The 14,652-nt window shown below is 42.8% G+C and overlaps 1 long non-coding RNA gene across 1 annotated transcript in view; it reads left to right on the forward strand.

Annotated features, from left to right (window-relative positions):
• The first annotated feature begins 7,954 nt into the window (after nt 1-7,954).
• LOC137224415 (uncharacterized) overlaps nt 7,955-14,652 on the forward strand; it is a 29,257-nt gene continuing 22,559 nt past the window's right edge. The window contains exon 1 of the long non-coding RNA XR_010943335.1: nt 7,955-8,486. This is a non-coding gene — a long non-coding RNA (uncharacterized lncRNA). The remainder of the gene's footprint in view (nt 8,487-14,652) is intronic.

Genomic DNA, 14,652 nt, shown 5'->3' on the forward strand with positions numbered 1-14,652 from the left:
TACAGAAACAGGACAGACTGAGAAGAGGTGGAAAGCACAAACCATAACTCACCAGCAGCCATATATTAGAGAAAGGGTGATTGGAGAAATGCTTGAGGCTTCCTCATTTCCCTCTGTAAGCCCAAAAGAGACCCCCATCACCTGCAATAAAGCAAAAATGCTCCAAAAATGAAGACAAAACAGATGTGAAGTACAGTAAAAATAATATAAACAGATATAAAAATAATATAAACAGATAAATAATATAAAGAAACGAAAACATAGATGAATGATTTTGCTCAATGTAATTTATCAATTTATATATCACCCCTCCCCCAATATGTTTAAGGCAAAAGTAACAAGATCAAATGCATACAAGATTCAAGCAAGTACCCTGTGACATAATAAGAATTACATATTTGGTCTCTGCCCCGCTTCCTAACAGAACTCCTAAAATCCTTGGAATTACCTGAGTAATGGGGGTGAGAAAAGCATCTCTGGTTTTTCTTCATAAACCCCTTTCAGCCATCTCTGAGTTTGTGCTAACGAGCTGGCCCTGGGAGAATGGGGGCTGATTGCTGGAGGAACCAACCCTGTGAGGGTTGGAACTTTCAGCCGCATTCCACCCGCCACTACCCTGGGGAGCGAAGAAGATAAGGGCCTGGAGATGACTTAATCACCAGTGGCCAATGATTTAATCAGTCATACCTGCTTAATGAGCCTTCATAAAACCCTTAAACAATGGGGTTCAGAGAGCCTCTGGGTTGGTGCTGGGAGGGCGGGGCGCCCGGAGAGCACAGGGTATCTTCATGCACCTTCCCACTTAATGTGCCCCCATGCATCTCTTCCATTTGGCTGTTCCTGAGTTGTAAACTTTGTCATAAGCCAGTAATCATAAGTAAAGCACTTTCCTGAGTTCTCTGATCCATTCTCACAAATTATCAAGCCTGAGGAGGGAATTGTGGGAACCCTCGATGTACAGTCATTTAGTCAGAAGCACAAGCAACAACCTGGGACGTGAGATTAGCATCTGAAGTGGGGGGCAGTCTTGTGGGACTAAGCCCTTAACCTACGAGGTTTGCACTGACTCCGGGTAGTTCATGTCAGAATTGAGTTAAATTGTAGGACACCCAGTCGGTGTCCACCAAAAATTAGAGGCTAGCTTAGGGTGGAGAAACACACACCTTCGGTGTCAGAAATGTTGGGAGTAGTGTAGAAGGAAATAGGTTTTTTCCTTTTATAACCCCAGTGAGTGAATTGTGCCAGGTATAGAACATAAGACATAAGGGATCTTGTAAAGCAACCATACTCCAATAAAAATGTTTTTAAAAAAGAAAAAAAGACAGTGGCGGAATCGATATAACTGAAAAGCTCACTTTGCCAAAGGCCGTCAAACTAAGATAGACAGAATCAACAACCAATGTGATGTACGCCAAATACAACATGTTTGGGGTTGAATCTGCACCATAAACTCCCCGATTTATGGAGACTTAACTGTACACAGAAAAGAAAAAAATTAAGGTGTTATGATGTATTTTTTTCCCATACCTCTAAGCAATTAACTCAATTCCCTGAAACTCTGACCAGGTGTCCCACAAATTGAACTTAATTCTGGCACTATATACCTGACCTGTCAGATTCCACAGGTTAAGGGCTCAGTCCCTCAAAACTGCCCCCCAAGTCAGACACCAATTGCAAGTCCAGGTTGTCACCCGCACTTCTGACTGACTGGCTATAAGTTGGAGGTTCCCGCGACCCCCTCCTAGGGTTGAATTAATTTGCTAGAGCAGCTCACAGAACTCAGGAAATCAGCTTACTCCCTAGTTTATCCTTTTTTTTTTTTTGCAAAAGATATTAGAGGGTAAGAATTGACCAGCCAGATAAAGAGACACAGGGATCGAAGTCTAGCACACAGGAGCTTCTATCCCAATAGACTCTGGGACCCAGCACGGGAAAGCATTCTGGTTCACCAACCTGGAAGCTTTTCCAACCTTCCTTTTGGGTTTTTAAGGAGGCTCCATTGTACATGCATAGTTGATTAAATCATTGGCCACTGGTGATTGATTCAACTCTTAGCCCCTCTTCCCTCCCCAAAGGTCAGGGGGGTGGTAATGAAAGGTCCAACCCTCTAATCAGGCTTGGTTCCCCTGGCAACCAGCCCCCATCCTTACATTACCCAGGGGCTTTCCAAAAGTAATCTCATTAACATAACAAAGGACACCCTTATTACTCTCGACACTTTAGGAAATCCCGTGGGTTTTAGGAGCTGCCTGCAGGAACAATGGACAAAGACCAAATATACACTTCTCATTAAAGTCACAATGTCACAGGTGTAATGAAAAAAGCCTTACCATTTAGAAAGAAAGGTGCCCTTTTGTAGAGAACGCTGGGGAATGTTGGCCTTTAGACTTGTTCAGGCCCCTTCTCCCACCCACCAAACACACACCTTGACATTGACAGATGTTTTCCAGCTCTTTTGTTTTGGTTTTTTTAATATAAAGATAAGGTCTTGAGAATTCTAAATTCGCACTTTACTGCGGAATTGATTTTGAAACCAATTGAGACATTAAAATACTTAAGGGACAAGAATTTGTCTTAGAGCTTGAAGCTTATATTTTCCAAGATAAATATTTTCCTTTTTTAGGAAATGCTGATTAGCCTGTGTAAGTCAGAGACTATTTCTGAAGCAGACAGAAAATCCTGTTTCTTTTGTGCCTAAGGGAATTTATAAAGTCACTCACTTCTTTAAGAAAATGATACAGATATCCAGAAAATATGTTATCTTAATATCCACTGATAGAGGCCATAATACTTTAACTCTCAAACCTCCCCCTGGAATCTTCTAAATGTGAGACTTATCACACATGCATCATCCATGCAGCACTGCAGGGCACAATAAAAATGAAGATTTGCACTGGAAATCAGTTTTCTTTAGTTACACATTTAACCTAAGCACTATGGCAACAGAATATAAGATAAAGTAGGTCATGAATTTCAATTGGAATGGCTTAGTGGATAGAAAAGCTCAGTTGTAATTTGTTGCTCATTTTTTAGGAGTCTTTACATAAAAATTCTTCCATTTCACACACCCCTGCCAATGTAATCTAACAACAACCTCGTAGATAAAAATCATAAGACGAAATTCTTGAATGGGACTCATTCAATCTCAGTAGTTATTTGGTTTGCCACTTAACTAGTAGTGTCCATCTCCATACTCATAAATAGATGAGGAAGGGAATTCCAGGTAAAAGGAATAGTTTTATGAGTGCAGAGTCCTGCAAGTGTACAGTATACAACTTGAGATCATTTGGAGGATGATCAAAATCAGACACGAGGGGCTTCCCTGGTGGCGCAGTGGTTGAGAGTCCGCCTGCCGATGCAGGGCACACGGGTTCGTGCCCCGGTCCGGGAAGATCCCACATGCCGCGGAGCGGCTGGGCCCGTGAGCCATGGCCGCTGAGCCTGCGCGTCCGGAGCCTGTGCTCCGCAACGGGAGAGGCCACAACAGTGAGAGGCCCGCGTACCGCAAAAAAAAAAAAAAAACCAGACACGATAAGAGGATTTTAAAAAGGATATGTTTCTGTCACTGTAAGCCTAATGGAATCATAGGTGGTCTCCTAGGAACCTAGCTGGACACCTACACCAGCTACGTAGGCTATTTGTATCCAAGAAATAAAATGAAATTAAGTTCTAATCTCTTTTATAGTATTTTCTGATTCCATCTTTCTTTGCTTCTGGGGTAAATATGTCCCTTGGTCTTACTGACCCATATTTTAAAATTCCAACTCCTCTAGGACCTTTCTGTACTAAATATTCTTTCTGCTTTTCCATCTCTTCCACGCATAGAGCTTATAGGTCTCTAGAGTACGAAAGATCTGTCTGTTTAATCTGCCAGAATAATACCTGTGTGATCTTGGGCAAATTACTTACCTTCTCTAATCCTCACTTTCCTCTCAAGGTTGCCGTGTGCATTAAAAGAAACAATATGAAGCCCTATCTGGAGCAGAGTAAGCTCTCAGTGGCAGTAGTTATTCTTCTTCCTCTTCTCTTCTGTCTTGACGTGTTGCTTCCTACTCTACTTATAATGTGCTCAGCAGCCTTCTCACCTCCTGCACACACACACACTCACACGTGCACTCTGGCAAGCACACACTTTCCCTCAACTCTTTCACATGCTTAAACTCTCCACCTGCTCTTCACCGCCAGAGAGTCTGCTCCTACTCACTCAGTCCCTTACTTCCCACTCATTCCTAACCACACTGCAACCTGAATTATACTTCTGCCTCTCTTCCATATCTGCCCCAGCAACAGTCTACTAAATTGCCAAAGCCAAACAATGTCCTTCAGCTTTTAACCACCTCACCTATCTTCAGCATTTAGTACCATTGGACATCTCATCTTCTCGAAAGTTTCTCTTCTCTAGTCTCCAGTCAGCTGCCCTGACTACCCTGACCCTCCCTACTTCCTGGGTAGGTTCGCCCACTCAAGCAGCTATGAGTGAGTCAAGGGGTAAAATCGTAGTGGTTCTAATCAGAGGCCTCAAAAAGTAGAACCACGCTGGCAATAATTTTGGCAAAATGGAGATAACTTTTGCAGATAAGTCTTAAACTCAGTGTTGCTCCCTAATCAACAAAAACTGAGGAGCTTTTTAAACTGCTTCATACCCCAGCAACACAGAACAAAGTGAAGGGAAACCAGCAAATGTGCCCAGAGCTTTACAGTAAGCACATCAGAGAATATCCTTCCTCGTCTTTTCCTACACAGATCTATGCATTAGCTGGCAGGAGCAGAAATATCTAAAACTACATGCACAACTACTGAGCTGCGTGTGTTTAAAGTCTGAGCTGCAATCAGTTACAGATAGTTGAGATTCTTCTACAATTATTTTTAAATTCCTTGATCCAAAGAGGTCTTCATTTTGCTGTATATCAGTTGTGAATCTCATACAGATGAATGTCAAGAGATGGTGCAGAATCAGATAATTAACAAAGGAAGGAACTAAAACAGGGAACTGAAACTTTTCCCTTACCACCTTTTGCAAGGGTTTCACAGATTCTCAGCTAAGAAGTCATTAGAGTTAATGCAGAAATCATGATGTATATTACCTCAGCGTGTCGTATACATATTGGTTAACAGCACAGGTCCTAGAATAAGATTGCCTGGGTTCAAATCCCACTTCTACCACTTATTGGTTGTGTGAAGGTGAAGTTATCGCATATCTCTTTCTAAGACTTTGTTTTGCTAATCTGTTAATCAGGGGAAATGATGATACTTTTTTCAGAGGGATTTTGAAAAGATTAAATGACAAAAATGTATGTAAAGTATTTAGCTTGTATTCAAAATATGTTACGTAAATCTTCCTCTTTCTTTTGCTACATTTTCTGCTTTAGCTCCTCCCCGAGAAATTCTGCTTTAATTATTTGTAAATATACAAGCGTGTGTGTGTGTGTGTGTGTGTGTGTGTGTGTGTGTGTTTGTGTGTGTGTGTGTGTGTGTGTATTGTATAGCTAAATTGGAAGATAAAGCGGGGGAAACTTGGCCTCAAGAAGACAGTCACCCCTGGTGGAAGATTACAAGGCCTGTCTCTACCCAGACTAGAAATTGACCACAATCCACTTCTTCCTTAAACAGAGGCAGAGGGGACTTCTGCCCCTGACCTGGAGAAAGGAGGAAAGGTGTGGGCCATCCTACATCAAAGGGGTAGGAGAGAGGGCGAGTTGCCTTCTCAAACCTATTCTCCACCAGAGTAACATTTTACTGTTTTATTATGATTATAAAATAATTCTGATTCTGAAAGCTGGAAAAGACAAACACACATTAAAGAAGAAACCAAAAATGAACCCTGATCTCATAGGTCAGAGGTAACTTCTATTAATATTTTGAAGCAATTTCTTTAGTCATTTCCTATGCATCTATTTGCACATCTATAATTAACATAATTGAGATCAGTGATATATATAGTTTTGTCTACCTTTCCAATTGTTCCATTATGAGCATTTTTCAATGTTACTGAAATATCTTCAAAACTTTCTTTCCAATGACTACAAAATTGTCCTTTGGATGAATGTACTACAGTTTATGTATTTATTTTAATAACTTATTATTTTCTAATGACAAAATAATTGTATGTCCATTTATAAACTTAAAAAATATAATATATAAATCACCCATAATCTTATCACTCTGATATAACCACTGTTAATATTTTGATAAATTTCTTTCTAGTAGTTTTCTATAACTAGCTGTTATTACATACTTAACTAATTGAGATCATATATTACAAGTATTTTCCCATGTCATTAAAAATGCTCTGGAAATTTTTAGTGCCTATAAATAATAAATGATATATGTCTGATCTCACTCTCTTACTGGTAGGGAGGAAAGAAATTTCCAGCCAACAAGGATAGAAAATGTCCACAAATAGAGGGAAAAGGATTGTCTAGGGCCATGCCCTCTAAGTCAAGAGTTTCTCTAGAAAGAGTCCAGACTTCCTTGGCATGTGAAGGCTGAACAGTTGCTTCCAAAAACCAAGTTGCCAAATCCAGCATAGGGAACTGTTTGAGTCAGAACTCCTTCGGTTACAAGCAACAGAGCCCTTTCTCAAACAAGCTTAAGAAAAAATCAACAACAGAAACAAACAAACAAATAATAGGGATAAGGGAAAAAGGAAGGGAGGGAGGAATGGGAGAAGTTTATTAACCGAGGAAAATAAAAAGTTCTGTCACTGCTGAATTCAGAGGCTCAAACAATGTCTTTAGAACTTATTTGTCATCTCTCATCTCTCTTCACCTGTGTTGGTATCATCCTCTCCAATATGGACATTTTCCTGAAAGAAAGCTATCCATATGACTCTCTGGCTTATATCTTTATAGCTCTTGATCCCAGAGGAGGAGATAGCAGTTTTCCTGATGGCTTCTGAAGAAAACTAGCCATGGGGCTCGTGGTTGCCTAAGCTGAATGACTCACTGGGTCAGAGAGATGGAGTATCCATTGGCAAAGCTGGTGTCTGGGAACCACACTTAGCGGGATGCAGGAGGGCCAGTTCTACTGAACTGCATGGTAGGAGGAGTAGGGTTCTCTCAACAAGAAAGAAGTGCCAGCAGAGTCATGTCCAAGCTAGTCAGAGGTCGATGGTCACATCATCACAGGCAGCAGGATCCGGAGAGGACAGAGAGGAGGAGGCTGGGGGTGAGTCGGGGCCTGTCCGGCCAGGTGCCCTCCACCCACTCAGGAGGAGGTGAGGCCCTCAGTGGCGACGGGACACATGGATGCACTTCCGTGTATTTAACCATTCGCATGTTGTTAACCGTTTAGCTTGTTCCAGTTCTTTTTTCATCAGTTACTCTGCTAAGAAATACTTTCTTTTTACATTTACTTTACAACAACATTTCTTCACCTATGACTGTAAAATAAACATATGTTCATGATAAAATGCAGAAGGCTAAATAAATACCTATATTTCTACTACCCAGGGGGCAACCAGATTATGTGTGTGTTGTGTGTATATACACATGCACATACAAACATATATGTACACATATACACAATTGATGGCATACTTCAAATAGAATTTTCATTCCTGATTTTTAGTTAACACTGAATTAGAAACATGTTATTAAATATTCTTTGATATCAGAATTCTGATAGTATATGATATTTCATCATATAAATTATCAAAAAATTTTAGCCATTTCTTGGTTTGGGGACACTTAGGTCATACCTACTTTTTCACTATTATAAGTAAACCTATATTTGGTATAAATATGTGTCTGCATCTCTGATTAGTTCTTTGGCATAGAGTCCTAGAAGTGGAGACACAGGGCTAAACTATGTGAACACCCTTATGAGTACAGTCACACAGACTGGCCTAGGGCCGGCTATATCAAGTTTGACGGAGAAGGGAAACGAGGGCATTCTATGTGGCCCAATACAATCAGAATGGGGATGGTGGGATGCCGAGAAGAACCAAGCTGACTGTGAGGGCTGTAACTCTGATCTCATGGGGAAAAAAACAAGGTTTGTTTACGTTGCCATTTCACAAGATCAAATCTTAACATAGACGCATTGGGAGTTTCACATTTTAACTTACACAGCTGTTCCTAGTGGACTGACCCACAGAAAAACAAGCCCTGCTTTACCCCTGACCTCCACTTCACTTCTACTCCGAGTTGAGCCCACCTGCTTCCAGCCCCTCAAGCCATCCCAGAGAGAATGATCTCCACCCAGGAACGCGGGTAGAACAAACTGGAGAAGCTTATTTGCCAGAAATAGGCCACACAAGAGTTTTTTTTCACAAAACAGTCAGAGGGAGGGGCTCCACTTCCCAGAGGACTCTACAAACTCTGCTCTGTGCGAAGCGAGGGGGAACAGGGTGGGGGAGGAACAGAGAATTCTCCAGCAACCTGGAGCAGCCTGGCAGGGCTGGCAGTTAGAGGTGGGAGTCCAGACAGCCAACTGCAACTGCGAAAGGAGCGTGGAGGTGGAGAAGGACCACTTCATGGACCAGGGTGAGTAGCAGTAATTTTATTTTTAGGGGCCACCATGAATACAGATTTTTGGAGAAAAGAACTATGGCCAGGGAGAATTTCTGGGATGCTTTCTGCAAGGTGCCATGTATTTGGTCTGGTTCTTTAAAAAAACAACCACAGCAGAGATATGAGTTCATCTTTAAGGCTGCCAGACAGTCATGTTTCTTTTGAGTGTGACTCTGTACAGATGCTGGGCCACACGAAACCTGGGAAGAAACTTTAAAAAGCAACCAAAATATGAACCACCATATCCTCCTTAGAGGCACTCACCATGTTTTGTACAGGGTCTGTAAAGTTCATTCACTCTACTCTTTTCCTCTCTGATCCTCCACCCAAATGTTTGATACTTTTCTATTTTATGATGGGATTGACACGTCATGTGGCTGTGGCAGAGGTATTCTGAGGTAAGTTCTGGTCTTCTCGGCTCTAATTTTCTTTCCTCACCTTACCACATTCTCCTAACTGATCCCAGCTTATTATTATTGCAAGAGCCTTGCTTTACTTGCCCTTGTGCTCCGTAGCCTGGATCCAGAGCTCTACACCTCGTGCTGTAAAATGCGTACTGGCTAAGTCATAGTGAAGGCAAAGGAGTAACGCTTCCATGATTAAAGAAATCTGCTTTGTCTTCATTTATTCATCAAATCAACACACATGGATTAAGGATTTAATAGAGGAAAACCTCCTTTCTTCACTCCATTATACAAACTGCTTTTCTGTTCTCCTTCAAGAATGTGACTTTTCATCTGTGGATGATTTTAAAATGGGCTCTAAGCAAAGCACATCCTGGAATGAAGAAGAAAGCAGTTTCTTTTTGATAAAGACCTGGCTTCTGTTGTCAAAGGGCAGAAGAGGTCAGGCAGTATCCTCCCTTTCTAAAGAGTAAGGCACCTTTTTTTGTATGGAGATGTTTAAAATTCTTTAATCAAGAAGTGCTCTGGTCTGATAATTAAGGGATGTGTTTGGCTTAGTTTATCTTTTCTGAGGATGAAAGGAGAAAAGAACTGTGGTTTGGGAAGAGGGAGGAGGCCTTCTTACGACACTAGCCACAAGACAGAAAATGGTCTCGGGACCAAGATAGGCCAGAACGGCCTCATCAAAGCAACAGGGGTGGCAAAGGAAAACGGACAGGGGTTTTAGGAGTTAACCATGCGTGGGTGCTCTGCTACCCCACTCTGAGAAGCCAGATGGAGCAGAAGGAAGGGAAGAGAGGAGTTCGTGGTCTCCAAGTAATTCTTAGTCCCTTTTCACCACATGGGCTTCTGGCCTGGAAACTGGCTTGCAGACATTTTCTCTGCTGGTCTCTCAGGCACGTGTCACCAATGAGCGAGGGAGGGAAGGTTGTAGGGGGGAGAGCGTCGAGTGACCAACCCTCCAGGTTTGCCCGGGACACTCTAGGTTTTCTGTTGACAGTCTTGCATCCCAGGAAACCCTTCAGTTCCTTGCAAAACTGGACACTTGGTTATCCTACTCACCAACCTGGAGTCGCCTCATGGAAAAATCAGGTATTCACGGATTCACGAAAACTTACTTTTTTTTTTCACAATTTCAAAATGTTCAGATTGCACGTCCACAAATACTGAGTCACTCAGTCATAAAACCAGAAGCCAGCGAGTATTGGATTAGACCGAATGTGGGAAGTGGGGAGGTTTGTGCAACAGACTTGTGAACAACTCACTGCGCATGTAGGGGAGGGAGACGCGAATGTTCTTAAGCAGCAAACAGTGGTAAACATGCAGAGGATTTAATTCTTATTCATTTGAAATATGTAGAAATGCTGTTGACTTTCTCTTTATTATTATGTTTTATATCAATATAAGAGTTTTGTTTGTTCTTTGTTTTGGATTCAGAGAATGTAACGATTCACAAGGGATGTCATTGGTCTTAGCTGTTTATCTCTGAATCCTCCCAACAGCGGGGTTTGAAGAACGTAAACCTCATGCTTAGGGAAGTACTGTTTCCACATTTCTTAATGTTCTGCTGAAAACCATCCGCTTCACGTACCGCTGACGGTACAAGTCAGGGTCGCTACCCTAAAGCAGGCACTCAACCTTGCGAGTCCTCTCCATGCTCCAAATGCTGATCTCGTCACCCACCCACCCCCTTTTTCCTCTTACTGATTCACAAAGAGCACGGGCCTCATTAGAAGGCTTCCATCCTGCCAACAGAACCTCAATCCTGACCCCGTCCACATTTCTTTCTCTCCCTTTCTCCTGCCGTAATAAAGGAATTGCTTTGTTTCTAAGTCACTGGCCTCTACTTTGCTGACTCCATCCTCACCTCCCTCCCAGGATCTCCCACATCAATCACCATCACCTCTGCTTCCATATCTTCAGCTGCCCTTCTCTATGGCTCCATCCTTCAGCGTTTCACATGCTGAATTTACTCTCATCTTTAAAAGAAATTATTTTCCTATCCCAATTGTTCTCAGCACTAGCTACTCATTAGAATCACCTGGGAAGCTTTAAGAACTTTACCGTGCCCAGGCTGCACCTCAGAACAATTAAGTCAGAATTGACAGGGGTGGGACCCAGGTGTCAGAATTTATTTTGCAAGCTCCCCAGGTGATTCCAGTGTGCAGCCAGGATTAAGAAACACTGATCCAACCTACCTAACCGTCCAGCTACCCCCAGCTGTGCTCATTCACTGTCAAACTCGACTTGCTACTCCTTTCCCCAACCCCTCATTCATGCCTCTACCAGTGTGACCCTGCACGCCCCCTTCACCTGCCAAGGCATCAAGGTCACTGAAGGGCTTCTCATTGCTAAATCCCACACTCTGACCCAGCAGCCTTGACCTGTTGGCCATCCCTTCCTTCTTGAAGCATTCCTGTCCCCTGGTTCCCACTCTGCCCTCTCCTATCTTTCTCCTTATCCCCCTTGCCTTCCAATTTCCTGGTCTCCCTCTCCTCAGATTCCCTCCTTATCCCTTTCTCTGCCCGCTCTTTTTGGGCCGTCTCATCCACTCTCTTGGCTTTTATTGCCACCCAATGTCGAGGACTCCCAAAGAGCCTACCCAGCTTTCTGGACACCCCTATCCTACCTCCTGCTGCCTCCTGCACAGCTCCACCCAGAGCTCTCAGGAGCACCCTCCAATTAAATGCCAAGACTGAACGCATCATCTCACCCTGTACTCCCAAACATGTTCTTTCTTATTGTTTCCTACGTCTATTTACATCCAGTTGCCCCAGTAATGTGGGCATTGCCCTTGCTCTTGGAAACCTCTCATGCAGTCGTTCAATTCCAGTTTGTGCTACCTCCTAAGTCATTTTAATTCAGCTGTCTTTTAAAATGCTACTCCTCTAGGAGGGCTTCTCTGATGCCTAGACTAGGTTTGGCTCCCTGCTATGTGCTTTGAGAGCACGTGATCCTTGCCCTAGCATAACACTCAGCAAAACCTATAGGAACTGCTTAATGCCTGACTTCCACTGAGGACAGGAAGGTGCTAGGGACTCAGCAACACAGTCTTTACCCACCAGCATCTTAGAGTCTAGAGAAGAAAATGGACCATTGTAATAGACACAGAAAAATGCACAAGTATGTGTAGGGCTCTCAACAGTCTGTATAAGGATTGCTTGACTATTCATAGATGGCTTGAGGGGTCCAGCCGAAGAAGGGCTGTGGAGCAGGTGGGGCCCCTCCCGGCTTCAGTCTAGCACCTCACTGATAAGTAGGTCTACTGAATTGATTCCAAGTGAATTCTTTTGGAAAGAATAGAATAAATTGCATGTATCTTCATTTAGAAATGCTGACTCTAATGGTTAAGAATATTGTATTGTATATTTGAAAGTTGCTGAGAGAGTAGATCTTAAAATTTCTTATCACAAGAAAAAAATCGTTATGTGGGGTGATGGATGTTAACTAAACTTATTGTGGTCATCATTTCCCAATATATACATAAATCATTATGTTGTACACCTAGAATTAATATAGTGTTATATGTCAATTATATTTCATTAAAGAAAAAAAAGAAAGGGAAGAAAAAAAGAGATGCTGACTAATTCTGAAGCTCTTAGACCTAAGTATGGTCTGAAAATCTAAGCATTTTAATCCTCTAAACTATTCTGAAGTAAACAATCTTACTAAAAAGGCTTGGTATACCTTTGCAAAATCTATTATGTATTTATAAATACGATGGGCATATTAAATATCTGAAAATGTATTATAAGTTATTGTATGGCACCCCAAATTCAACCTACCTTCCCTTCCTAAAAAGAACATGCAGCTGTTAGTTCATTTAAGGAAGCCTGTCCTCCAGTTCTCTTGCACCATATGCACTAAGGAGGCGTGATTCATGTGTGGTGATAGCTGTGGAGAAAAGATCAAATTTGGTCATCTTGCAGCTGATTGAAATTTTGTGACCTTTCAGGTGTTTGTTTTCAAAGAGGGCAATGCCAAACAAAAAAAAAATAAAGTTCTAAAGTCTGTTTTTCTTATGCTTTTTATTAAACTACAGTTTCTGAAATCTAAAATAAGTTCCAATTACCAGTTCTCTACGAGAGCCCTGTTTTCCACAGGGCTCCTATGTGGCTTTTAGGAATTCCCAGGGTTAATAATTTGTCTTCGCGCCAAACCCCTGGCTTCATTTTCCTTTGCCCATCTGCACATTTTGCATGCATACAGGCTGTTGGTGTGCATATGTATCCAAGCCTTTGCATATGGAATGAGTACGCTTTCAAAAAGCAGGCCCATAAAAGTTCTAAAGCAGGCAGTGAGTTACTTGGAGGCGGTCCAGCCGCACGCTGCAGATGGCGCTACTGCGATGGAGTAGGGGGAGTTCGTAGCTCGGATCAAACCTCCCCAACGAACCTCTGCGCTCTCCAGCGGGAGGTGCGGGCTCTGTGCGCTTACTCTTTGTGAGGGGCTTCCGCACAGCACTAAGGATGAAATTAATGGAGGAAAATGCAAGGCTCTTTGTAATGAATGCAGAACGTCTGCACGCCTTTGTTTGCAACTTGGAGGAAAAAAATGGTCTAAAGGCTGAAACCAGTGTCAGTATTTGATAATAATGAGGAATAGTTACAGTGATCATCAAACCCTCTAACTTGCTATAAAAGAGGAAACCACAGGGCTTCCCTGGTGGCGCAGTGGTTGAGAGTCTGCCTGCCGATGGAGGGGACAAGGGTTCGTGCCCCGGTCTGGGAAGATCCCACATGCCGCAAAACGGCTGGGCGCGTGAGCCATGGCCGCTGAGCCTGTGCGTCCAGAGCCTGTGCTCCGCAACGGGAGAGGCCACAACAGTGAGAGGCCCGCGTACTGCAAAAAAAAAAAAAAAAAAAAAAGAGGAAACCACAATGGGCTGGTTACGATCTTGGGGGTGTCTCAATATCTTTTTCACTTAGTTCCACAGAAAGCCAATTGTCTAGTGAAAGTAATGGTTTATATAGATTTAAGTCATGTGCCCGAGGAGGCTGCTAGATGGGAAAGGAGAGCGGAGAGAGTATATTTGATCTAAGAAAGAATATTTAAAACATGAGGTCAGAATAGCTGGGGAGCGTTTGGAATATCCAATTCTGAATTCAGGGTGTTTTACACCTAAGTTTGTACTAAATTTAAGTTTGTACTAAATTAAAGTTTGCAATAAAGGCTGTGATCAAGAACACAATAAACGGCACCAGCCCCTGACTGGTTTTGACCCTGAGCTCCAACGACAAAGCCCTTGTATCTGGGGATAGTGGCTGACAGCTCAGCTCAGGCCTGAAAGCTAGAGGAAAGGGACAGAAGTGATTTACTTTTGAAGATTCTTGTTCCATTATCTTGCTCTCCACAGTGCCTGGCACAGCTCTTCGTACATAGTTGGCACCCCAAATATTTGTTGAGCTGAAATGATTGGCTACCAACTGAACAAGCACAAAAAGGGCAGGGTGTGCAGGACAGGACAATACTGAGCTGAGCTCGTGCAGTTGCGAGATAATTGCCTTAAAGAGTTCGGAGCGGAGGGGGGGACTTCCCTGGCGGTCTAGTGGTTAAGACTCAGCGCTCCCCCGCAGGGAGTGGGTGGTTGGAACTAAGATCCCACGTGCCCTGAGATGTCCCAAAAGGGAAAAAAAAAAAGAGTTCAGGGGGACCTCTGAGGGAGGGAAAGAGGAAGGGGAAGTGGCTGATGTGCCTTACCATAAATCTTTTGATGGGCTGAAAACACAAATGCC

The sequence above is a fragment of the Pseudorca crassidens genome, chromosome 5, assembly GCF_039906515.1.
Source record: "Pseudorca crassidens isolate mPseCra1 chromosome 5, mPseCra1.hap1, whole genome shotgun sequence".
Classification (NCBI taxonomy): Eukaryota; Metazoa; Chordata; class Mammalia; order Artiodactyla; family Delphinidae; genus Pseudorca; species Pseudorca crassidens.